Here is a 25,231-nt window from a genome sequence, read left to right on the forward strand (position 1 = left end):
TGGCAAGGCAAGTTATCACCGCAGAACCTCCTTCCCCCATACCTGGGCTTTTGTTATATGTGTGCTCAGAAACACCGCTGTTGGAGGTGCTAAACCTGGTTTCATGTTTATGGATGAAATGACTCTATTTGATTTTGCTGACTTTAAGATTCATTTCAGAAAGCTCAAGACAGGGATTGGTGTGTGGGAGTTGAATGAAAAGACTTCAAAATTAAAACTAATATCCCTCTAACACTCACAGAATGAGCCAGCAGTCCTAAGAATGTTGGCACACATCCATAATGGTTTTCTCTGTATTAGGAGTAATGCAAATCATTGCTGAGTCAAATGATGTTCCTGTGGAAGCTTTTAATTTCATAAGTAAGGAAATTACCCATAATCATTGTTATTAATACATAAAAACAACCTAACATGAGCCATAGATTAACCATCGCTTTTTAATTTAACACCCAGGAGAGGAAAAGCCAGGTAATTATACTTTATCACTGAACAGTAAGTACGAATTTGTCTTTCCTGGATATTTTTGCAACGGCGTGCAGAATCTTCAGCTAAGAGGTTCCTTGTAACATCTTCTACATGTTACAACACAATATGCTGTCCTTAGGTTGGAAATGATAGCTGCTAATTTTCAAAAGCCTGAGTGCAAAGATGACTTTTACTGAAAGTCATATGTAATTCTAGTTGTTTGAGGACATAGAAGAAACATTCAGGATTACTTATCACAAATGTTGAAAATGTTATGTTTATCCTCTTATGTGTAATCAGATTAACCTTTTCTTTTGTGCTATAATTATTACACAAAATGGCAAGGTCCCTTTGGTAAGAAATGATTTTCTTTTAATGAGCTCACTTATGTTAATCTTTTGATTAAAGGACAATAAGAAAAATGGGAGAAATTAGCACAACTTGGGCAGGCAAAACACTGATTTGAATCACCTAAAATTAGAAAGGGCTCAGGTGGTTTACTTTGAACCTCAGACCACTCCCTTTAGAGCTCCACAGCTAACACCTTACTTTGGACCTTCATATTTTAACCTAGATTAAAAGAATTATTTCTAAATTAGACATTTTGCTTCTAAAATTTTTTTCAATAATCCATCATGCAAACAATTTCCTGGAACAATCTGCTTAAAATATTCCTGAGCATGTAACATTTCTGATCAAAAACCTTCAATGGTTCTTTACTAACATACGGGTTATAAATATTTCACCTGGTAACTAGACCTACATGTGGCCACTTCAAACTTTCTCAGAGGCTACAGAATTGGCAGCCAGGGTCAGCAATCTTTGGCAAACATAATTGCTTGACCTACACAGTTTCTTAAAATGTTAAAAATACTCATTTTAAAGATCAGAAGAGATTTAATTTTTTAATTTAGTGTTTTTTAATGTTTAAATTTATTAATATTTAGGGAGAAGAAGTGGGGAAAGAGAGAGAAAGAAGAATTGATTTATTGCCTGACAGGGATTGAACCCACAACCTTGGTGTATTGGGACAACGCTCCAACCAACTGAGCAAGTTGGCCAGGGCAGAAGAGATCTCATTTTTAAAAAGCATGTGTTCTAGCTATCCATTCCCATGGGATAACTTTTATACTATACTTGAGGGATGGCTTCCTCCTCTACTCAAGGATTAAGCTCCCCTAGTTTGCCAGACCCCCACATTTTTATGGTCATAAATCTGGCTTCCTTTACGCACTTATTTCACCTGCCTGTGTTACAGTTTGCAAGCCCTGATTTTTGCTTTTACCCTACAAAAAATCTTCTGCATAAGCCAAATGAATCTTACTCTAACTACTTATTTCTATGCCATTCTACACAAGATTACTCACCCAAAATGCCTTCTGTAATATATACCATCATTTTAAGAATATTCGAAGTTTTCATGTTTCAAGAATATCCCCCAGTTCTTTCTATCCTCTGTGCCTGCTTTGAGGTCTCACATTCTTTCTTATGTAGAAGTTTAGTTTGAAAAAAAGTAGTATAATTTCTAATATTCTGTGCAAGATTTATTTCCCAAAATATATTATAAGCTACTTGAGGACTGGGAAAATCACATTTATCTCTTTATAAACCCAGGTATAGCACCAAATTATGTGCTATATGTGAATAATAGTCATTCAATAAATGTTGAAAATTTAATGATAATAGTTACTGTTTTGGTCACTAAAAATCTAAATAAAAACAAAACACTGCCTTTTCTAATGTTAATTTATAGTCTATCATAGGAAGACTTCCTTTCAGAATAAAAATTACAGAGCAATATGACATGAAAAAGCCTGTAGTGCTTTTTTAAAAAAAGAAACTAACATTAAAGCACTTATTAAATACTTACCTTTCAGATATTGGTCTAAGTACTGCCCTTGTACTAATACATGTAATTTTCACAATTCTGAGGTGGGTACTTTGGGAAACTGAGAGTGTAAGTACTTTCATAAGGATGTCTAGGTTACAAGTGATGAAGTTAAGATTTGATTACAGACACCAAATTAATGGACATAACAATGGAATAGGTAATTCTGTAGTGTGAATCTAAGATGACTGTCTTAAAGGGGTTGACATGTGGAGTGGCTATTGCAATACTTAGAAATCTATTATATAGGCCAGGGCAAAACACTCTAGGAGTAGGTATACAATTTGATTAAAGGCATAGTAAGTGGAAAGTGCATAATGTTTTCAGGGCTTAGTGAGCAACTAAGTGGGTTAGAACACCTGGTACGGCAAAATTAAGTGAAATATACTAAGGAATTTGAATATATGTATTTCTCTAGACAACAGAAAACACTGAAAGTTTATAAGGGTGTGATCAAATTATCTTCTGCAGAGGTGCAGATGATGTACTGGGGCTCTGTGATCAATGAGGATGCAACAGTTAATTCACATTTGTTGAAGGTGTGAACCAGGCATTCAATTCAAATGGCAATGGAGAAACAAAAAAAAAAAGTTAGATTCTGGGAAACTTGGAGAGAAAAGGGTCTGGTATGACATCAGAGTTTCAAACTTTGTTCCTGAGGACGTAAATAGAAATAGGGAAGTCAGGAGAAGATTTGAAGGTGTAAGAGATGGAGAGTAGACTTTCTAAATGCATCTCAGATAACTTAACAGAATTTTTTCTTTTTTCTCTGATATTCAGTAGCTCATAGTGAACCCATAACTCCCTGAGAAATTTCCACTTCTTTGTCGCATAAGCATAAGTTCTTAAAAACTGTCAGGCTCTTCCTATCAAATACTTTTATTTTCTTGTCAGAACCCTTTCTAGTATTCTCTGAGTACCTAAGTGCACATACTAGTAATTCAGGAATCTCTGTCTCAATGGTCTTCTATATCACACAATTGATACTTAATCCATTGTGAAATTTATTGTTGGTTTTTCAGGAGAGATTTTTACCAGCTTTCTTGTTGTAGAAACCAAGGAAGTAGAAGCCACCTTCCTTATTGTCTAACATATCCCTTAAAAGGCTTATGAAAGTGAAATGTCCAAAAGTTTAGTAATAGACTTACACTATGTAAGGTGATTTGGCATAATACAAAACTACCTCTAGTCATTTATACATTTACCATATGTATGAACATAATATTATACATTAACTGTAAAACTTAGAATACATTTCTAAAGAATTACTTACTCAATATATTATTCTCATAGGTTATTTGAGGTTGCAATTTTAGAAAAAAGAAATTAATTTTAATATCAAGAATAAAGCTTCCTTGTGTGTTTTTTATTCCTTTGATAAATATTAAACTTTGTGATAAGCACTGCTCTAGGCACTGGGAATATGGAAGTGAATAAAATATACAAGGTATATGCTCTCATGAGTTTACAGTGAACTGGTAGAGACAGATCTAAAAAAATATCAGTTTTTGCAAAGGAGTTGAGCAGAATGTTTTCATAATGTTAAAGGTGATGGTATCTTACCAGGCTTTTTATATGTCAATAGAAAGTTAATAACTCCACTATTTTTATTTATTAAATTTCTTCTAATAAGCTGTATTCTTATAAAAAATTGAATGGGCAGGAGGTATATACCTTTATATTGAAGGAAAATTAATTTATACTTATATCAATGTCTTTAAAATTCTCTTTAGTTCTTCATACTAAACCTCATATTTAGACATAAGCTTTAAATGGTATAGCTCCAAATTAGTATGTATATTATTATTTCTCCTTCTCCTCCTCATCCTCCTCCTTTTCCTCCTTCTCCCCTTCCCTTCTCCCTCCTCCTCCTCTTCCTTCTTACTCAATAATATGTCCATTAATTTGAGAGAGAGAGAGAGGGAAAAAAGAAAAGAGGGAGAGGGAGAGAGAGAGAGAAAGGGAGAGAGAGAGAGAGATCAATGGTTGCCTCTCATATGCTCCCTAACTGGGGATAGAACTGGAAACCTAGGTGTGTGCCCTGACTAGGAACCAAACCCACAACCTTTTTGGTGCATGGGACAACACTCCAACTGACTGAAGCACCTGACCAGGTTTCCTGTTCTTCTTAACAGCTTTCTCAACATACAATAAATTAAGAGACTGTTCTCAGTCTCAAGGAATATGCTTGGAGACTGAGAACATACTTTATTTTGCCTACCAATAATGCCATCTTTCCTTCAGTTTTACCTTCTATAGTGCCAACACTTTCATTTTCTATTTGGCACATTTTTAGAATGTAGCAAATTCCAAAATACAACAAATATCTGTATGCTTGCAAAAACCCTACTAGAAAGGCCATTTAAAAACCTGACATTATTTAATAGTAAATGCCAAGCACAGTGTAACATAAAATTAACTACCACCTCTAAAATAGAACTTTGGAAGGTCATGCCAGTGTGCAAAAGCATATCTCAGCACCCGAGATGTAATCTGGGGATGCAGCACATTACATATTAAATATAAACAACAAAGAAGAGTTTGTCTTGGGATAAAAACTGAAAATAAGCATGAGCATTGAATTAAGCAGCTCAAAACTGTGATCTTTACACTCTCTTTGTGCTCTTAAGTGATTGAGTTGGACCTATTATTAATATTTATAAGTAATGTGACTACTAAACAAACTATCTATCCATATGTATATATAGAGATGTAAAAGCTTTTAGCAAAGGAATTGTAGCACAGTGAATAGTTTCTCTTCCTTTTTTTTGTCTGTAGTTCCCTCCACACCTCCTCACCAGCATCCCACCCATACATATTAGAACCACCTGGGAAACTTAAACTACTACCAGGGATTTGCCAGCCCAATCAGAGTGTAGAGGGAATGAATCTGAGTACCAGTAAATTTTTAAAGTTCCCCAGGTGATTGTACTGTATAGCTGGGCTTGGGAAATACTGGTTTTCTCTCTTCTTGCCTGTGAACAGGGTTTAGGGTTTAGGGTAAGTACAGAGAAACCTCTTCACAGTTCCCATGGCTTGAAAAGTTGTTGATAAAAAGAGAGGAAGAGAAGACAAAAGTGAGTAAATTATCTCTGTTGTATGCAACAAGAGCCAGTACCTGTGTGTTTAACACACTGTCTAACTTAAGTGTGGATTTGGAACACTTACAACAGAATAATTGGGTCCAGGTTGAACATGCAAAGTATTGAACCCAAACCCAAATCTCCTCAATTAGAATTTCAGTAGCAGTGGTGCAGCATCAGAAATCCAAAATGTTATTAAGTACCTTAGAGAATCTCATGTCTCTCGATTTGAGACTCACTGTTTCAAATTAATGTACTAAGCAGCATTGAGCGATTTTTTTTTCTTAAACTTTCTGAAAACTGGAAAAGATCTATTGTGTGGGCACAAACACATTGCAGTTGAATAATCTGTAATTAGAACATACTGCAGTTTGGTTGAATAATCAGAGAATTATAAGAAGGAATTCTATAGAGTATGGAGATCTTCCAGCTATTATTCAAAGCTTATAGATAGATCAGAGATAGGTGTATTCTATATCCCAATTACCTTTGTTTGACCTACAAGGTCTGTCTGAAAAAAGTTCAACCATTGTTAATATAACAAGAATGGCCTGTGTGACATCCATGTAACCTGGCAGCCAAGGAGAGTGGACTGGAATGCACATGTGTGAATAATGACAACTTCACTGTACTAGCCAGTGGAGGTGGTAGACACCTTGGAATGAGCATGCATACTGGGTGGCCATCACATTCAAAATGACTCAGTGAGTGGGACAATGAATTTGCATCAAATTTTTCATTAAGCTTGAATATTTCTCTGAGGGAACTATTTGGATGATTGAGAAGGACACAACAATGGGCAAATAGTGGTCAGCATCATTATCATGACAGCGTGCTTGTCAGTGCATAGTCTCATGCAGTGTATTTTGGTGAAGGATTAGATTACCAAGGTGACTCAGCCACCCACTACAGCCCACATTTGGTGCCCTGCAACTTCTGCCTTTTCCCAAAACAAAAATCACCTTTGAAAGGATAGAAATTTCAGGCCATCAATGATATTCAGGAAAATTCAGTGGGGACTCTGATGGTGATTGGAAGAACTGTGTGAGGTCTCAAGGTGCCTACTTTGAAGAGGACTGAGGCATCATTGTCCTATGTACACGGTTTCTTGTATCTTGTATCATAAGTGTCTCTATTTTGCGTATTATGTGGATGGATACCTTCTGGATAGAACTTGTAAGAAATTAAATCTGTCAAAAGCAAAAAATAGTCAGACACCTGTTGTTTTGTTTGTTTGTTTTGTGTTCACTAGGCCAATTTGCTCTAGGTTTCCCAGCATTCTATACAGCACTCATCATTCCTTATTTTTCTCTTCAGTTTAATTTTCTGTACTCCCTACTAGGTAGCAAGATGTGTAAGAGCACATTCTCATTTGATTTGCTTATCACTGTTTTTCCAACACTATGGGAGTTCTAGACTCTATGTAGTACATAAAAAAAATGATGCCATCCACTACCAAAAGTTTGAATGTGCTTGAGAATGCAGGCACAAGGTAAGAATATCTTCATGAATTTACTGACCTTTAAGCATTTCTACAGAATAGCAGTACCTATTCTTCTGAGACACATTATAGTTATTCTGTGTAATTCACTGCTACCCCCTCACTATATTCTGGGCTGTACAGTACAGGAACATCTCAACAAGGGTAGAAGCACCATCAGCAAAAACTTATCATGAGCATCACCATAGTAATAATAGCATAGTATACAAGTTACATGTGACACACCTGCCTTCTGCTGATGAATTGTGGTTTTGCCCTCTAATCCTCTACTAGTTTTGATACCATTTGTAGCCAATTTTATGTAAGTGGTGCCAAAGACTATTCATAGAAGAAAATCTGTATTTCTGTAGTCTTATGGATTCTTGATTTTTTTTCAAGCATGTTTGATGTTCAGGTGGCCAGAACAAATTAACAGCCTGAGTAGTGTATACATTGACATTTCCAATAAAGCTTAATGCATCTAGGAAATAACCAGGTATGTAAGTCCCATATTACATTACTAATTTTTCTATCGTTTTTATGGAAAACATTTAAATTTCTTGTTTATTTTCACATTTAGATTTTTTTAAATTAATTATATTTTTTCCATTTCCATTTAGTCCCCTTTCACCTCCTTCTCTGTTCCTTGCAATTACCACACTGTTGTCCCTGTCCATGAATCCTTTTCCTTACTTTCTGATATTTCTTCAGGTAACCTATCTTTTCTTGAACACATCTTAATCTCTACATATTGATACATTTTAAATGTAATATGAAAATAACAGATGTTGCATACAACACCTCTTTCCAGAACATTAAATGAGAGCATAAATGAGACTGAACCTAACAGCAACCTTACACCTGTGCGAGAACAATGCTGTACTGATTCAGTGACTTACCATGTTTTATGACCCTTAGTTTACAAACCATTAGCTAATAGGCCAGCCAGTACACATTCATTTATTAAGCTAAAATGTGAGGGGTGACACATTCTTATGCTGATTACTGTATTTATTTATCTATCACTAAAATAAAATAAAAAATGGCTAAGTTTTTATCAACTATAAATTTCCAATCTTGTAAAACACCATGTTAAAAATAATATTTTTATTTGACAGGCAAAAATTGAAAAATAATATGTATAATATATAACATGTCTGATAACCAAAAAGAAAAAAATGGCTGCCCTTTGTCCTGGACAGTAGGGCTCAGTTGGTTGGAGCATCATCCCATAACCCAAAGTCTGTGTGTTCCATTCCTGATCAGGGCACATATCTAGGTTGTGGGTTCAATCCTCAGTCAAGGTACTTAAGGAAAGCAACCAATTGATGTTTCTCTTTCATATCAATGTTTTTCTCTGTCTCCCTTCCTCTCACTAAAAGCAATGAAAAATAAAATGTCCTTGGGTGAAATTTGAAAAACACTGGTTGATTTTAAAATTGAGAAAACTTGACCCTGGCCAGATGCTACATTAATCTATTTTTCTTCAAGTATAGTTCTATAACATATAAGGATTATTATAAAATTACTTTTTTACCTTTGATTTTGTCTGTGTTACTTTTTCAATTTCTGGTGCCTATTATCATGTGGTAAATGAATAATTTCCATCTTTGAAGATATGCAAATATGACAACAGTCACCCATATCCTCTCTTAGTTGTTGTCACTAAGCCAAGTTATACCTATTTAGTTCCTTAATCATCCCTCATAATTGAATCTCTCCAGATGCTTAATCATTATAGTGGTTCCTCCAATTTGTCTGCTGAGAAATGGTGGATAATAATTGATATATTATCTCTTAACTGTATTATTCCTAAAATTTCAAAATGGAAAATATGAATGTTATTGTGAAGACATGACTACATGTCTTCAGAGTTCTTCTGAGTCTTTATTTGCCTCTTACCAATAATGAATAATTCAAAGTACCCAAAATGCTAAACAAGAATAAATAATGTGGAGATAAAAATTATATTTAAAAGCCAATATAAAATAACTTTAAAATAAGAACACATAGTACATTTTATTTATGGTTGCAGAATTATCATTTTAATCCAATAATTCTAATAATTCAAGGTAACTTCTTTAATTTCTATTTTACATCATGACTATTTGATGATTTTATAAAATTGGTATGATCACTTAATATGAATTTATATTTATCTTTTGAATATCAAAACACACACTATTTTTAATTCTTAATTTATTTTGATAATATTGAACTTTCTACTCTAAACTTACTTTATTTTGACACTATAGTACTACCCACCTTAAACTTACATCTTAACAACAATTTGTCTTTTTTCAAGGTTGTACTAAGTCTGTTAAAATTTTTAAGAGAGGGAAAAATAAATTAATAAAGTTGTACCTAGAACATGTATACAAGTTGACCTTGAGTTGGATATGCAATGTATGTTTCAAAGGGCATTTCTGAATTATAGAATTATAAAAAGCTTAGATATAAGTAGGGTTATTTACAAAGGGTGAAAGTATAGTTAATTCAAGCAGAACTAAACACTCTATCTTATTTCAATTCATAAACAGAATTTTCATTTATAAACTAGAATTTAGTATTTTTATAGGATGAAATAGATGAGAGAATATACAGGACATTTCAACTTTTTGCCCCTAGAGTTTTATAGTAACTGAATCGCTGTAACATTGGATCAGAAATTTTTACAATGCTTTCAACAGACTTTGGCCCTGAGCCTTCAGATATGATGTTATTTAGGACCTTACTATATATTTTTTAACATTGCAGTGGTATTACCATATATGAGTGGATATTTTTTTGTAGTGAGGATGATCAAGGACCTCCTTGTTTAAGCCAGCAGTTTTTATTTATAATACATGGATAAAATCAGACAGACCTGATTCAAATCACAGCTCCAACCAAGAGCATGGTAATACCAAAAGCATTATTATAAGCATGACAGTGAAAAGTTGTAACCTGGAAGACTTACTTTCTCTCTCTTAAAATTGGGATAACAAGGCCACTTCATAAGCTTGCTGTGAAGATTAAGTTAATCTGTAAAAGAATTTATTACATCAATTGAAGACGTTATTAACATCATTTTTATTATTAATTATTACTAGACAATGGTGAAGTGACCCTTTCAAAGTATGTCAGGCATATTTTCATGTTAGACTACTAGGCAATTTAAAAAAAAACTATAAAATTTATCTTTTTTATATATTTAGAAGTACTGTAAATTTAATCCAGAAGGCATCAGAAAAATGACTTGTGTTCAATTCATTATGTACCTCTTCAAATAACAAGAACAGATCCCAACCTAAGTTAGGCTGAATGATAAATAGAATAGTTGTAGAGAATTATACTCAACAGGGATAGTATAGCATAATAATCTTTCACGGGGCCAAAGAAAGAGCACACAACAAAAGAGGCAACTCATGTCTTGGCTGGTGTGGCTCAGTGGATTGAGCACAGCCTATGAACCAAAGGCTCACCAGTTCAATTCCCAGTCAGGGCACATGCCTGGATTGCAGGCCAAGTCCTTGGTTAGGGGAGTGTGAGAGGCAACCAGCTGATGTATCTCTCGCACATCCATGTTTCTCTCCCTCTCTTTCTCCCCTTTCCCATCTCTCTAAAAATAAATAAAAATATTAAAAAAGAGAGAATTTGCATGGTGCAAACCCAGCTGTGATGAATCTATAGTTCCTTGCGGACAACCGTTCCAAAATGTGGCAATACTGTGTTTAAATAATTATACATTCTTTCTTAATGTGTTATAGAATGGAAAACTTAGAGTAATGTTATGTTAGTTATTCATTCTTTGAAAAGAGACATAAAGACATTTTTTAAAGAACTATCAAAAGGAACATTAAAAATGTTGAGTATGCAGAACAATGTCTGTGAAAAATTATTCAGCAAGAAAAATAACAGACAGAGGTGGGATGTAATCATCTGCAGGAATATGATGATACCCAGAAAAAGAGGTAAAAGGATGCTTTCTCACCTATTGTCATTTAATATATCCTTTCTTCTTCCTAATTTTGTGAGAATTGTATCTTTATGTTCGTTGTGATATCTAAAAGCACCACTTGTTGTTTGTGAGAATTGTATCTTTATGTTCATTGTGATATCTAAAGGCACCACTTGTTGCCTAAAAATGTATAAAGAGAAAGATTATACTGTTTTCCTTTATTTTTCCAGAACAATCCAATGATAATGAACCCACATTCTTCAGTATGCAACTTTAGGGATTTCCTAATCATATAGACCCAGGAGAAGCATGAGGTCAATGAAATGATTTCAAATCCTGACTCTATCACAAACCATGCAATTTAATTTCCCCTGTCCATAAAAAAAAAGATGAGAATAGAACTTTTGGGATGGTGAATGATTTATACTCGAGAAAGTCTTAGAACAGTGCTTGGCACATTAAGCACTCAGACAGGTTTACATATTTCCTGCAATTCGGTGTGTGGGTAAGTCAGGATCACTCCCAGTCCCCTGTACATGGGGTAGAAATTATTTATTTCAGTCAAGCCTTGTTCAGTGTCCTCCCTCTCTTCCATTCATCTGGGTTCTGCTTTTCCCCTAAGGCCCAGCCTTTTCTATTCTGAGAAGCAGGTGATAGACTAATAAAGCTCTCAAGAACAATGGAAGTTGTAAAATATGAGTATGTCTTCTGCAGATGATGAAACTAGGGCTCAGAGGTAAAAAGATAAAGCGGAGAGAGGGCAGTACTTGGGCTACATAAAAATTTAAGCTTCAAGGTGGTCTTGTCCTCTGCTCAATGTTTTCACAATTCCCTTCTTTTGAACAAATTGCAGAGCTTAGATGGGTAATTTTAGGCAGCACAGGAGAATGTGAGGAAAGCAGAGTAAATCTAAAATCCTAGAAGACTAAAGAGGGGACATTGACATAAATGATATTGGGATATTGATAGAAATTGTTCATGAGGAAGTTATTTAATTAAAAAATAAACAGAAGGAACTCAAATGGACAAAATATTGAAAAAAACATTTAAATTATCTGTTTATATAAGGTTACATTTAGTACTCCTTGAACATCTACATAAGTCTGCAAAAGCACTGTAGTACTTAAAACTGTTGAAACCGGCCAGCAAGGCAGGACCCATGTGCTACTTAAATTGAATTATAGTAATGTTTCACATTTACATTTATGCAAATTTATATTTAAATATTAATAATAATCATTATTTAAACTATCTAATTTCATAACTCATCCCTTTAGCTACTGTCCTGAATAACTTTAGGAGTGTTGACGCATTCAGAGAAGTTTAAAATTAACCCTAGTCCCGGAGGTGCCCAATGATAGCATCTGAACCAGTCTTCTCATTTTATAGGTGTTAGCAGAAATCTGATGCCCACACTGCAACTTCTTTTCTCAGAATAGAGCACTGGATCAACAGATATTTTCGAGAGACTATGATAGACAAGGAAAAATGCTAATTGCTAAAGAAATTATGAGTAGGACAGAGTCCTTGACACTGCTTCCCAGGCAGTGTCTTAGGATTTAGTGAGCACTAGAAACATAAAAATAGCAATAAAATACTTTGAAATGAACTTTCAGGGTATTTCATCAGTGTTGACCTGTGTATTTGCAAAGTGCCCTATACTTAGTAGAGTTCTTTAGTTGGTTAAATGCTCTATCATCACCTACTCTAAATTTTAGTAACTTTTAAACAAAGGGTCCCTCATTTTCATTTTGCACTGGGCTCCAGCAAATTATGTAATCATCCTTTTTTTACTCTAATAAGTAAGAGCATGCTACCATGGAAACATGTAGGATGGACACATAAGCCAGTCTCTAAATGGAGAAGACTTCTCCAAACAGATAATGACAAACTTAAGTAAAAATAGTGAATAAAAATTAGGTGGAAGAGAGAATACAAAAATAGAGTTATAAGGAGAGGGAATAGTTTATGTTCCACATTGTTAGTTAATATTTAATAGGCTCTGTATTGAGCAAGAGCATGGAGAATTCACAGTAAGTTAGTGTACTTTAATTTTACAGTGAAAGGTGAGAATGATGCGATAAAGAAGGGCACAGATCACTGGCAATCATGCAAGGCCTGACACAGACATTCATTTATCCTCAAAGGCTTGCAGTCATTGAATGAATTTAGGTGGGCAAGTGAGTTTATCTGACATCTGTTTTAGAAAAATTACTCTCAGTTGCTCTGTAAAAAAATCAATCAAGGGTCTAGTTAAATGGCATTTCTATTAATCTAGGCAAGAAAAGATGGCTTGAATCAACAGTCTGACAGGATTTCTGAAGTAAAGGATGAACAGTCAGGAATAATGACCATATTTTCATCTGGAAAAATGAGTGAATGTTTATGTTTGCTGAGGCATTAGCCACTGGACATAGAGTTTGTTTGTAATCATGATCATGTGATCAAGATCATGATTTACATGTTGGAAAAGCTGACCAGAAAATATCTATATGATACTCACCTGGAGAGATGTTATTTAGGACCTCACCATATTCCAGAAGGACAAAAGATTCTGGGATGCTGAAGGTTCTCATGTTGTAGATGTGGTTTAGGGAGGAAATAGAAACCTTGTAAGTGGAGAAATTTGTAGAGGTGGCCTAGAGGTAAATAAATAAATAAATAAATAAATAAATAAATAAATAAATAAAATTAAAAAACAACCCAGAACCATACAATCAGGCATTCCGAAGACCGAAATAATTAAGTTTCAACTGCTGTTAAGAAATCAAGTCACTTAAGTACTTACATATCCCTAGTCAGTCTCTTGCACTACAGAATGTAATCAACTTCTGCATTTGCTTTGACTCCATAGATGTATAGGATCCTTGGGACTGGTGTCATACCATATTCTATTGTGGTGGACCTTAATGTACTTAGTAAAATGCTTTGTGATACATATGCATCTCACTGATGGTTGATATTGTTTTGGTTCTAACTTGATCAGAAAAGGGATTCTGTTTCTACCTGGTCACTAGAACAGTTCGGCCTAAAACCACTGAAACACACAGCCGTACATTAAGAGACTTAACTAGAGGGAGAATAGAAATCTCAATTTCCTTTATGCTCCTGTATTGAATATTCATTATAGAGGTACATTTTTTCCCAAAATAGAGTCATTCCTAGAAATGTGGTATTTTTCAGCTGCCATCTAACATGAGTATAAATGGATCCGGTTAATGAATGCCTGCTAGGCAATCTATTAGATGAAGTCAACAGTAACAAAGTCTTTTCAGCAGTTACTATACTCTCTTCCTTGAACCATTGGTTTTTCCTATCTATTATTTCAGAAATTACGATAGTTCTTCAAGTCTATCCAATACTGTACTCTTAGAAATGTCAGAACATCAATAAACTGTTGTTGATTTTTTTCCTGAAGAACTTAAGTTAAATTATTTTTCCATCTTATATGTCTCATATGGCCCTGATGATATACCTCATGGAAAAAACTCACTATAAGAGAAGGGAGGCAGCCTGAAAGAGGAGGAATTTCATTCTGTGTGACGGAAGCTAACTGAATACAAACAAACTCTGAATGAAACTGCCAGGAAATGTCCATTTTTGTTTGAGACTAAAACCTGTTTCAAGAATTTAATATTTTATATGACAATTAGACATAAGCATGATACAAGAGTTTGGTTTCAGAATTAGAGATCTGCAAGTTTTAGTTTCAAATATTATTACTAGTTTTGCAAAGATAAAAGTCTCTAATGTTTGACGTCTGATACCCAGATCTATACCACTGTTACCTAGCTTTAGAATTTCTTTATTTGCGATTAACTTCATTTATACCAGATCCTTATAAATAAAAATCCAGGTTGTAACATCAAAATAAAAACTAAGATTAGAAAAAAGTAGACACCCCATGACTGATTTATTTATACTTTTCATTAGATATGTAAATTAACAACATGCTTGTACAAGCACAGTAAAATTCAAGATAATCATTTTCACCTAATTTATGTCTTAAATATTTCAAAGGTAAAAATGACTGAAGAACAGATTGAATTCAATGTTTTAATTTCAAGCAATGTATTGAAATTTACTGATAAAGTAATCATCATAAGAGCATAAATCAAATGTATAAAATAGGAAAGAATATACCAATAATAATGGTAGAAATTCCATTTTTTTCTGTTGCATTACTATGTTTACCTTACAAAGACTTGTAGCCTTTTTAAAATTAAAGGTTTCCAAGTGTTTACAAGAATAGGTATTATTGTTAATTCCTTCATATTTTGTATTATAGCTATCAGAAACCTTATTGAAATTTACATCTTAGTCTTTTTGTACTGGAGATAGGAACGATATTTTTTTATTTAATTGAATTCATTGGGGAGACATTGGTTAACAAAATTATATAGGTTTCAAGTGTACAATTCTATAATACATCATATGTATATTATATTGTGTGTTCAGCACTCCAAGTCAAGTCTCCATTCATCATTCTTTATCCCCCCTTTACCCTCTTCCCTCTGGTAATCACCACACTGTTGTGTGTGTCTATGATTTTCCTCCCTTCCTCCCTCCCTCCCTCCCTCCCTCCCTTCTTTCCATTCTCTCTTTCATCCTTCCTTCTTTTTTCTTTGTTTTTGCTTAACTCCTTCACCTATTTCACCCAATCCCCCAAACTTCTCTCTGACAGCTGTTTTTTTCTTCTCTGTATCCATGAATCTGTTTCTATTTTGTTTGAGTATTTTGTTCATTAGAATCCACATATAAGTGAAATCATATGGTATTTGTCTTTCTTTGACAGGCTTATTTCAGTTAGCTTAACATCCTCTAGGTCCATCCATGCTATTGCAAAAGTAAGATTTCACTCTTTTTTTGTTATTCCATGGTGTAAATGTGCCACCACCTTTGTATCCACTCATCTACTGATGGGTACTTGGGTTGCTTTCAAATCTTGGCTATTTAATATTTCATTAAATCCTAATGAACATAGGATTTAATATATTATTTCAAATAAGTGTTTCACATTTCTTTGAATACATTCCCAGAACTGGCATTGCTGAGTCATAAGGCAGTTCCATTTTTAAATTTTTGAAGAAACCCATACTGTTTTACATAGTGGCTGCACCAATCTGTATTCCCATCAATAGTGCACGAGGGTTCCCTTTTCTTCCCATCCTCACCTGAATTTATTTGTTGATTTATTAATGATGGCCATTGTGACAGGCATTAGGTGATATTTCATTGTGTTTTTAATTTGCATTTCTCTGATAATTGGCTGTCTGTATGTCCTCTTTGGGGAAATGACTATTCAGTTCATTTGCTCATTTTTTTTTATTGTGTTATTGTTTTTGGTCTTTTGTTTGATGAACTCTTTAAAAATTTTGGATATTAAGCCCTGGCTGGTGTAGCTCAGTGGATTGAGTGCGGGCTGGGAACCAAAGTGTCCCAGGTTCGATACCCAGCCAGGGTACATGCCTGGGTTGCAGGCCAGAAACCCCAGCAACTGCACATTGATGTTTCTCTCTCTCTCCCTCTCCCTCTCTCTCTGTCTCTCTCTCTCTCTGCCTCTCCCTTCCCTCTCTAAAAATAAATAAATAAATATTTTAAAAAATTTGGATATTAACTTTCTATCAGTTGTATCATTGGTGAAAATGTTCTCCCATTTGGTGGTTGTCTTTTTGTTTTGTTGATGGTATACTTTATGTGCTAAAACTTTTAATTTGATGCAGTCAGTTTGTTTATTTTTACTTTTGTTTCTGTGCCTGAGGAGATATATCAGAAAGAAGATTACTACAAGAAATGTCTGAGATTTTACTGCTTATGTTTTCTTCTAGAATTTTTATGATTTTGAGTTTTAATCCATTTTGAGCTTATCATTTCGTGGTGTGAGGATGTGGTCTAGTTTCATTTTTTTTGCATGTATCTATCCAATTCCCCAATGCCATTTAATGAACAAATTTTTACCAATTGTATATTATTACTTTATCAAATATGAAATGAACATAAAGGTGTGAGTTTATTATTAGTTATTCTCTTTCATTGTATGTCTGCTTTTATTCCAGTACCATATTCTTTTGAATACTATGATCTTATAGTATAGTTTGATATCAGATAGCATGATACCTCCAACTTTGTTCTTCTTTCTCAAGATTCCTGAGGCTATTCAGGGTCATTTGTGGTTATATATATGTATTTTTTCTAGTGCTATGATATTGGGGTAGGAATTGCACTGAATCTATAGATTACTTTGGATAGTATGGACATTTTAATCTTTTTCTGCATCTGTACTTACTCTGTCTTTCTATCTTTCATTACAGTGGGAGGAATGTGTGTCCTATCAAGGACTACAGTTTTATACCCATTTCTTTAATTTCTTCATTGATTTTACTTTGCTTACTTCCTAGACTCTCAATGTCTATCTCAGGACAAGTCATCCTCATTATCATCTACACATATTCTAGTTTCTTCCATTTAAAAAATAATAAGAAAGTAAAATCAATTTTTTCTTGATCTCACAAATTCTTCAGCTATTCCTAATGTCCTCATTGCTTTCATAGTCAAGCTTCTTAAAAGTGTTTCTTACAAATAATGTCTCTCTCTACCTGATTCTTATTAACAATTCTTAAAGTTTAAAATATCATGAAATATTTCAAACAAAAACAGAAAATTATATAACCATAGCCACATATACACCCACCCTCAGATTTCATTGATGTTGATAATTTGCCATATTTGCTTTGGATTTTTTTTTCAAAGGAAAATTACACTATGGGTGCAAGTAAATCACACCAATTAAATCATGACTATTATCTTAAAATAGGCATCTGCCATGTCTACTCTAATTTTTATATTGTATAATATTTATATCTATTTATAAAACAGTATATTATCTATATATTTTATATGTATATAAATCATATTCAAGTATTCATACTGTTACATTATGTTAATACATGGAATCTAGTTCATTTATGTGTCCTTTAATATAGTGTTCCAGAGAGTTAATAAATCAAATTTATTCATTCTCGTATTGATAAATATTTAAATTGTCCATTTTCACTCTTGTAAATAGTCATACAAATTACCATAAATATTTACTTGTTTCTATGATATATTTTCTTTGCAAGGAGAATTAATGGCCAGAGTGTACAGCATAATCAGTGGACTAGGGACAGTCCAGGTGTTTGTCAAAGTGATTAAACCAGTTTGCACTTACATCCCATCAGCAGTACATGAATTTTTCCCTTTTCTCCAATCCTTAACATCATGTTTTAATCAAATGTTGAGATTTTTGTCTATTTGAGGAGTATAAATGGTCCTTATATTTTTTATTCAATAATGCATAGCAAATTGCCCAAAATTTAATGCCTTAAAGCAACAAACTCTATCTTAAAGTTTCTGTGAGTCATTCATGCAGGCTTAGCTGGGTATCTGTCTCAGGTTCTCATATGCAGCAATCACATGTTAGTTGGGGCTGTATTTTATCTGAAGGTTTTACTGAGGAAGGTTTCTTCTAACCTTGCTCATATAGGTATTACCAATATTCAGTTTATTGTGTGTGGTTATAGGGTAGATCATGTTCAATGATCCTCATGGGCTCTTGGAAGACACCTCCTTCAGTTATTTGCCACCTGTGCTTTTGCATGGAGCAGCTGTCAATATGGCATTTAGTTTCATTCAAAGTCAGCAAGAGAATTGCAGAACATAAATACAAGGGAAGTGACAGTTGTTTTTGTAACTTTGTGTCAGAAAGAGATATCTGATCACCATTGTCTTATTTTACTAATCAATAATAAGTCACTAGGTCCAGCCTACCCTTAAAAGAAGGGGATTATACAGAATGTAAATACTAGGAGGCAGGGATATTGCAGGTTATCCTGGAGGCTGCCTACCAGAGTATTTCACTCGTGTTCTTACATTTTTGTGGTTATTCATTGGATGTCTTTTCATGTGTTTTGGTCCATTAAGCTTTCTGTTTTGTGAACTACTTTTTTGTGTTTTCCCCATTTTTCTATCTAGATTTATGTTCATTTGCTTTACTCTTAATATATATTCTGAATACTAATCTTGGTTGGTATTATGAGCTGAAACCCATTCACTCTCAAGCCTATTGTAACCTGATATTCTTTCCCACTTTTTCCTCTAACCCCATTACAATAACCACTCTTGTAAAATCATCATTGATTTTTATGTTAAATTCAATGGATGATTTTCAGTCCCCATGTTAATTAACTTGGCAGCATGTAATACATATGAGTAGTTTCACTCATTTATCTTAAAATATTTTGGGGGTGGCAACTTTGTCCAGTAAACTATTTGTTCTTAACTTTCATGATATTTCATATATTTTCTTTCCTTTCCACTGTGGCTGCTATTTGTCAAACTCTTTTGCTGATTTTTCTACTTCTACTTGACCTCAGAAATACTTGAATTCATCAGGATTGTCCCTGACATTCTCTCCTTGGTGATTTTATTTAGTCCTATGGATTTACATTTTTTATTATGATAATAATTCTCAAATTTATATCTCCAGAACATTATCAGCAATCTTCTACATAATGTGCTTACTTAGATTTATCACAGGCCTCTAAAGTTAATAGCCTTAAATTTGAAACATTGGTCATTTTTGTTTCTGGGTGTACCAGCTGGTGATACCAGAAAACCAGAAATTATCTATGATACCTTGTCTCTACAACATCAAGTCCTACATATATTACTAACTCAAACATCTTCTAATTACCCATGCTTCTCCATCTCTTCAGGCACCATGTTAGCCAAACTATTTTCTTCCTTCCCTAGGGCTATGCCAGGGTCTCCCTTTTCCATTTTTCTTATATTCCCCATTTTTTATTAACACAAAAAAGTCATAACATTTTTAATATAAAAATGGCATTTTGAATATAAAACCAATTATTTTGAAATGTAAAATAATTTGACTATTAAAATAATATAATAACTTTCTGAATACTTTTTATTGAGTAAGATTTTAAGTCTTCAGTGACAGACCTCATTGACAGACATTGCACATGGTGCTCACCCAAACTGGACTTCTGCCACATCCACACTTCGTTTCCTCTCACCTTGTTGTTCTAGTTACAGTGGCTTTCTTTCTTTCTTTTTTTTTTTCTGTAAAATTTTAAACTACTCTCAGGCTAAATATTTTTGAACTCATAGTTTTATCTGAATGAAAACATCTCCCCACTTATGCCTGACTTATACCCATTCTTCAGATTGCAGTTGGAGTAAGCACTGTTTTGAAAAATTATTGGTTGTCCTTGTGGCCTATATTAAATATTCTAGTGACTGTTTCATGACATTATTTAGTTTTCCTTCATAACACATCACAAATTTAATCATACAGTGGTTTATTTATCTTTTTTTGTAACTGTCTGATTAAGATCTGCTTTATCCACAGGCTGTGGTTATATAAAAGTTAGACTCATATCATTTGTAGTTTCACATTCCAGATTCTAAAATATTGCTTGGCCCACAATTGACACTTAATTAATATTTGTTCAATGACTTGCTGAATCTTCTGCTAGTTCTAGCTCCCTAAGAGTTTTTAATCCCCATTGGTACAAAATTAAAGGAAACACAAAATTGAAAACTAAAATGCAAGTCATGGTCATTAAGAATACTCTGAGGGAAAGTTTCATAACCTTGCTAGCCATCCATTTCCTCATTATTAAATGAAGGGCTTAACTTAGATCAAGTCTAAGATCGTTTTTACCTCTAAAATTAAACAATTCTAACTGCTGGCTCAGGAAGAAAGAGAAATCAATATGCTCCCAAGTAGTCAAGGAAAGAATCATGAAGAAGTTTTTGATGGTAAAAGCTATAATAGATAGGTAAGATTTAGAAATCAACATAAGTATTCTGAGATAGTGAAGTGAGATGAACAGCTGCTTGAAAGAAAAGACTGTTTTGGATTTTTGTGGCAGAGATAATTTTCGTGGAACCATTTTCTAAGGCACCAAGGAACTAGGACATGGGTTTGGAATGGGCTTTATTGTCAGACAGGTCTGCCTCAGGCCCCCTGTAGTGTGGGGGTTCTTGACTTCATGCAGGAAAGGTTTCACAACAGTCCAGGAGATTTTGAGAGTACATTTATTATGGCTGGGGACAGTGAAACTAAGGAAAGACCTAGGGTAGAAGAAGTAATAGTAGGGAGCCTAGGCATTGCTCTGCTTTGGCTCCATAGAAAAGTCATAGGAAAGCAGTGTGCGAAGGCAGGGCTGCTTTTAGTTCACCTGGAAGTCAGGGAAAGCAGAGTCTGTGTGAGGGGATCAGGGAATACGCCAGGGTCAAGCTGCTACTGCCCACTGTTCCCCTGGCTGCAAGTCCCCTTGGGACCCTTAGAGTTTAGGAGCGAATAAAAAGTTCATGTCCAATAAGGGATATGGGGGTGCTCTAGAGCAAGCCCGCACTGCATCTTTGTGCTGAGGGCTTTTAATCTTTTTTTCTTCTAGTGAGAATCTTAGGGGAGGGTTTCAGCAGAACATCAGCTTTCCAGGTGCATTTTTGATATACTGATGCATCACAATGAGTGCATAGTGGGTTTTGGTAATATTTTTTGTTCTGCTCTATGGCCTTTATCTTGAGTCTGTCTGGTCTTTAATGGAGTTTTTGTTATTTGTTCCTCTGACTTCATCTGTCCTTGGGTTTTGCTGTCACAGATCAGATGACATTAATTAGGTCTCTGTTCTCTATCTTTCAGACAAGGGAGATCTAAGCTATGTATTCTTTGGTTAGGGAAGAGAGGTAGAGAGGTATGAAACATTCACTCTCTAGTGTCCATGGTTAAGGGGAGATAAGTTCTCACAATTCACCAACTGTCCAAAAATTGCTCAAACTGTTTGGCCTTGTTTAACTTTCTTGTCTCATTTTCCCCATTGTACTTGCCCAGGAATTTTCCTAGTTTCTTACTCTCCTGCCTCAGTTTGAGTGGCAACAAAACATTGTGAGATTTTTGAACACTGCAGCAAAATGTGGATAATTAAAAGAAATCTGTTCCATTAATAAACATGTATTGTTTTTTGGCTATGTAAGGGACCTGCTAGGCACCAGGGATACAAACATGAATACACATGTCCCTGGTCTCTGTGTAGCTCAAAATAGTGGGCAACATTCTTAAAAATGGGTAATTATCATATTATATTCCAAAATGAATCTATAAAAGAAAAAAAGATATACATACTTAATATACAATGGTTCATAAGTATTTCCTAATAAAAGGCCATGGGAAGACCATGTTTCATGGGCATATTCTCTGAAGAAGCAAGGCTGCTGCTAAGAATCTAGACACTTGAAAGAGATGTAGATACAAACTGCAGATCACTTACAGCTGGGCAACTTTATCTCTTTACATCACCTCTCCAAGTTTCAGTTTCTTTATATGTAAAAAAATAAAAGATTGATGAAAGGTTTAGAAGCATAAATGTTACAAATGTTGGGAAAACAGGTTAATATTCAAGTGGAATCTGAGGATACATTTCAGCTGAGTTAGTGAGAAAATAGTGCAAAATTTAATGAAAGATATAAACACAATTGCTTCCCCACTTTTGAAAAAATAAATTTCTAACTTCTGCTAAAATAAATATACATGCACTAGATGCATTTAAGATAAAGTTAATTTCTCTGAGTCAAGCGTTTTTATGTATGCTATGTGTATTATCTCGTGTAGTATTTGAACAACCCCTTTAAGATAGGTACTACCTTATTTTATATGCAAGGAGCTGAGACACTAACAAATTAAGTAGATTACCAATTATGATATGAACTCAAGGACTGTGTAATCATGACCCCTTAACACTATGTTCTACTGCCTCTATAAAAGATTTAGTTAAAAGTCTATAAATGTTGGATTAAAGAGATGATATTAGAAATCATCTATGAAAATTGTTTTTATAACTTTAATGTAGATAAGTGCCTCTCTAAAGCAAAAACAAAAGCCATAAAGTAAAAGTATATAAATATGTCTTCAGGAAATTTCAAAAATATTGTATTGTGAATGATGCTTGAAACAATAAAATAATTGTAAGAGTGGAAGGAAATGTTTTCAGTGCATATACTATATTATATTAACATTATTAATATCCAGAGTTTCCATAAATCTCAGTAAGAAAAATAGTAAAAGGCAAAATATAAGAACACCAATTCATAGAACAATAAAAAACAAAAGGTTCCAAAACATATTTTAAAATGCATGTCCATTCATGAGAGTAAAAATACAAATTAAAACAAAAAAATAGCACTTATGAAAACAAAATGTTAATAGTACAGTGTTGTTAAGGGCACCAGTGAATATTATTAGTGTGTATGTAAATTGCTCCATGCTTTCAGGAGGGCAAATTCCAGTATTTATCAAAATGTTTAATGGACACTTCCTTTGATAAAACAACTTCTTTTCTAGAAATCTACACAGTACAGTGTAGTATATAGTGTTTAAGGACTTTGCTTTCAGAACAAACTGGATTCAGTTTCCTGCTAGTCCATGATTATATGCATGCTCTTGAAGAAATTCTTCACTTTTATAAGCCTTAAATTACTCTTTGTAAAACAGTATAACAATAGTGAAATTACCTCACAGGGTAGTGAGGTAATTTATGTTGTGTAGATTAAATTAAATTATGCATGTAAAACAATTAACATATTTTAGGAGTTGATAAATGTTAAACATTATGATTATTGTTAATTATATAATAGATAGGTCTTAAGTGCAAAGAAATAGCTTTATGAGAATGCTTATTGTACAATAAAAGTAATAATTTCTATTAATAGTATTTAAAGTACTCTTGGAATCACTATAGTTGTTTTTGTAATATTGTGAGGAAAAATTTTTTCTCAAAAGATAGGAAATGAGTAAATTTTTCCCTATGTGAGTAAAGTAGCATGTGCGATGGGTGCAGATTCAGAAAATGTGTAATAGTTAATAGGCAATCCTTAAAATGGTTATTCAGTAGGTACTTTTATTTAAAAGGATATAGAAAACACTGTACACCAACACAAATTCATAAAAAAGGTCATTGTCTCTAGATGAAAGTCTTGAGTTGGCATTTTAGAATATTGTTATTTTTTATTTCAGAAAAAAAACATGCATTTTTCTCACTCATGAGTAAGATTTTGAAATATGGCTGGACAGTATTGTGTTATGATGATGCCAGTACATTCCTAACAATGGCGACGAAGGGGTCCATACATACGGCAGTTAGTTTGGACGTCAGTCTGAGTATGCTCAGTGGACTGACAAGGTCTTGCCAATGGGCACATTCTACCTAACATTTTTATCAGGTAGTTGGGAAAAATTTTAGAGGTAAGAATCCTAAATTCGCAGATCTAACAAAATTGCATAGGGCAATGGACTTGCATATAGATAGAGTAACCAAGATTTGAAATGATCTAATGAATTTAGGATGTTAAGTTAGGATCAGCAAGATATTATTTAACTAAGAGAAATGTGAATTGCTTGAAGTTCAAAATATTAATTGCACAATTACAGAAATTCTTATGAAGTATTATTATACACAAAAAATATGGACCAAAACTGTGATGGAACTGTTTTAAAACTTTTTGTATTGTTTTACCTGCTTGTCATTCCTTTCAATGTTCAGATTACTATATTCCATTTTGGACACCACATTTTAAAAGAAACATTGACATATTGAAATATATCCACAGGGCATATGAAAATATATTATAGATTTAAGAGTTGAAGGAACTAAGAATGTTTCCCCTGGTGAAAGGAGATTGAGAAAAGACATGATAGGTCTTTTCAAACATCTGAAGGTTTTCCTTGTAGAATAGAAAACAGCATTATGAGCACAGCTGAAATATGCAGGGAGGTGAAATTCATTTTAGGACAGACTTCCTCACAATGAGAGATGTTTAACGTTGCAGTAAACTTTTTTAGTATTAAAATTCTCATAGCTGGAAGTACTTAAGTAGACAGTAGGAAAACTGCCTTCAGGGTTGTAGAAGAGATTTTGTTTACAGGAGAAAGTTGGATTAAATTACCTATAAGATTTCTTCTACAAAAAGAGGCATGGTAAAGTGAAAAGAATACAAATCTGGAAGGCAGAAGATTTCCACATCAAATTTATTCTCCTTCTTACCTGTGTTTTAAAGCAATTTAACATACAGTGATGTACAAGATTTTTTTTTTTTTGGAGGGGGGCGGAGTCAGTTAACAATACCCAAAGGAAGATTTGTACAGTAACTGCAAAATCAGGTCTTTGCAGTAGGTAGACTGGTGCACTGGGGCTCTCCTCAACTCGAGTGACAAAGGCGATTTCAGCGACAGGCATCCTTCATAATGAACACTTCTTTCACTGTTCATCTCCAGTTACATATATTAAGTCCTAGTCATCTCTCATCAGCCTTGT

The 25,231-nt window shown here is 33.9% G+C and overlaps 1 protein-coding gene across 1 annotated transcript in view; it reads left to right on the forward strand.

Annotated features, from left to right (window-relative positions):
• LRP1B (LDL receptor related protein 1B) overlaps positions 1-25,231 on the forward strand; it is a 1,792,671-nt gene that overhangs the window by 413,776 nt on the left and 1,353,664 nt on the right. The window lies entirely within an intron of this gene.

The sequence above is a fragment of the Phyllostomus discolor genome, chromosome 4, assembly GCF_004126475.2.
Source record: "Phyllostomus discolor isolate MPI-MPIP mPhyDis1 chromosome 4, mPhyDis1.pri.v3, whole genome shotgun sequence".
Lineage (NCBI taxonomy): Eukaryota > Metazoa > Chordata > Mammalia > Chiroptera > Phyllostomidae > Phyllostomus > Phyllostomus discolor.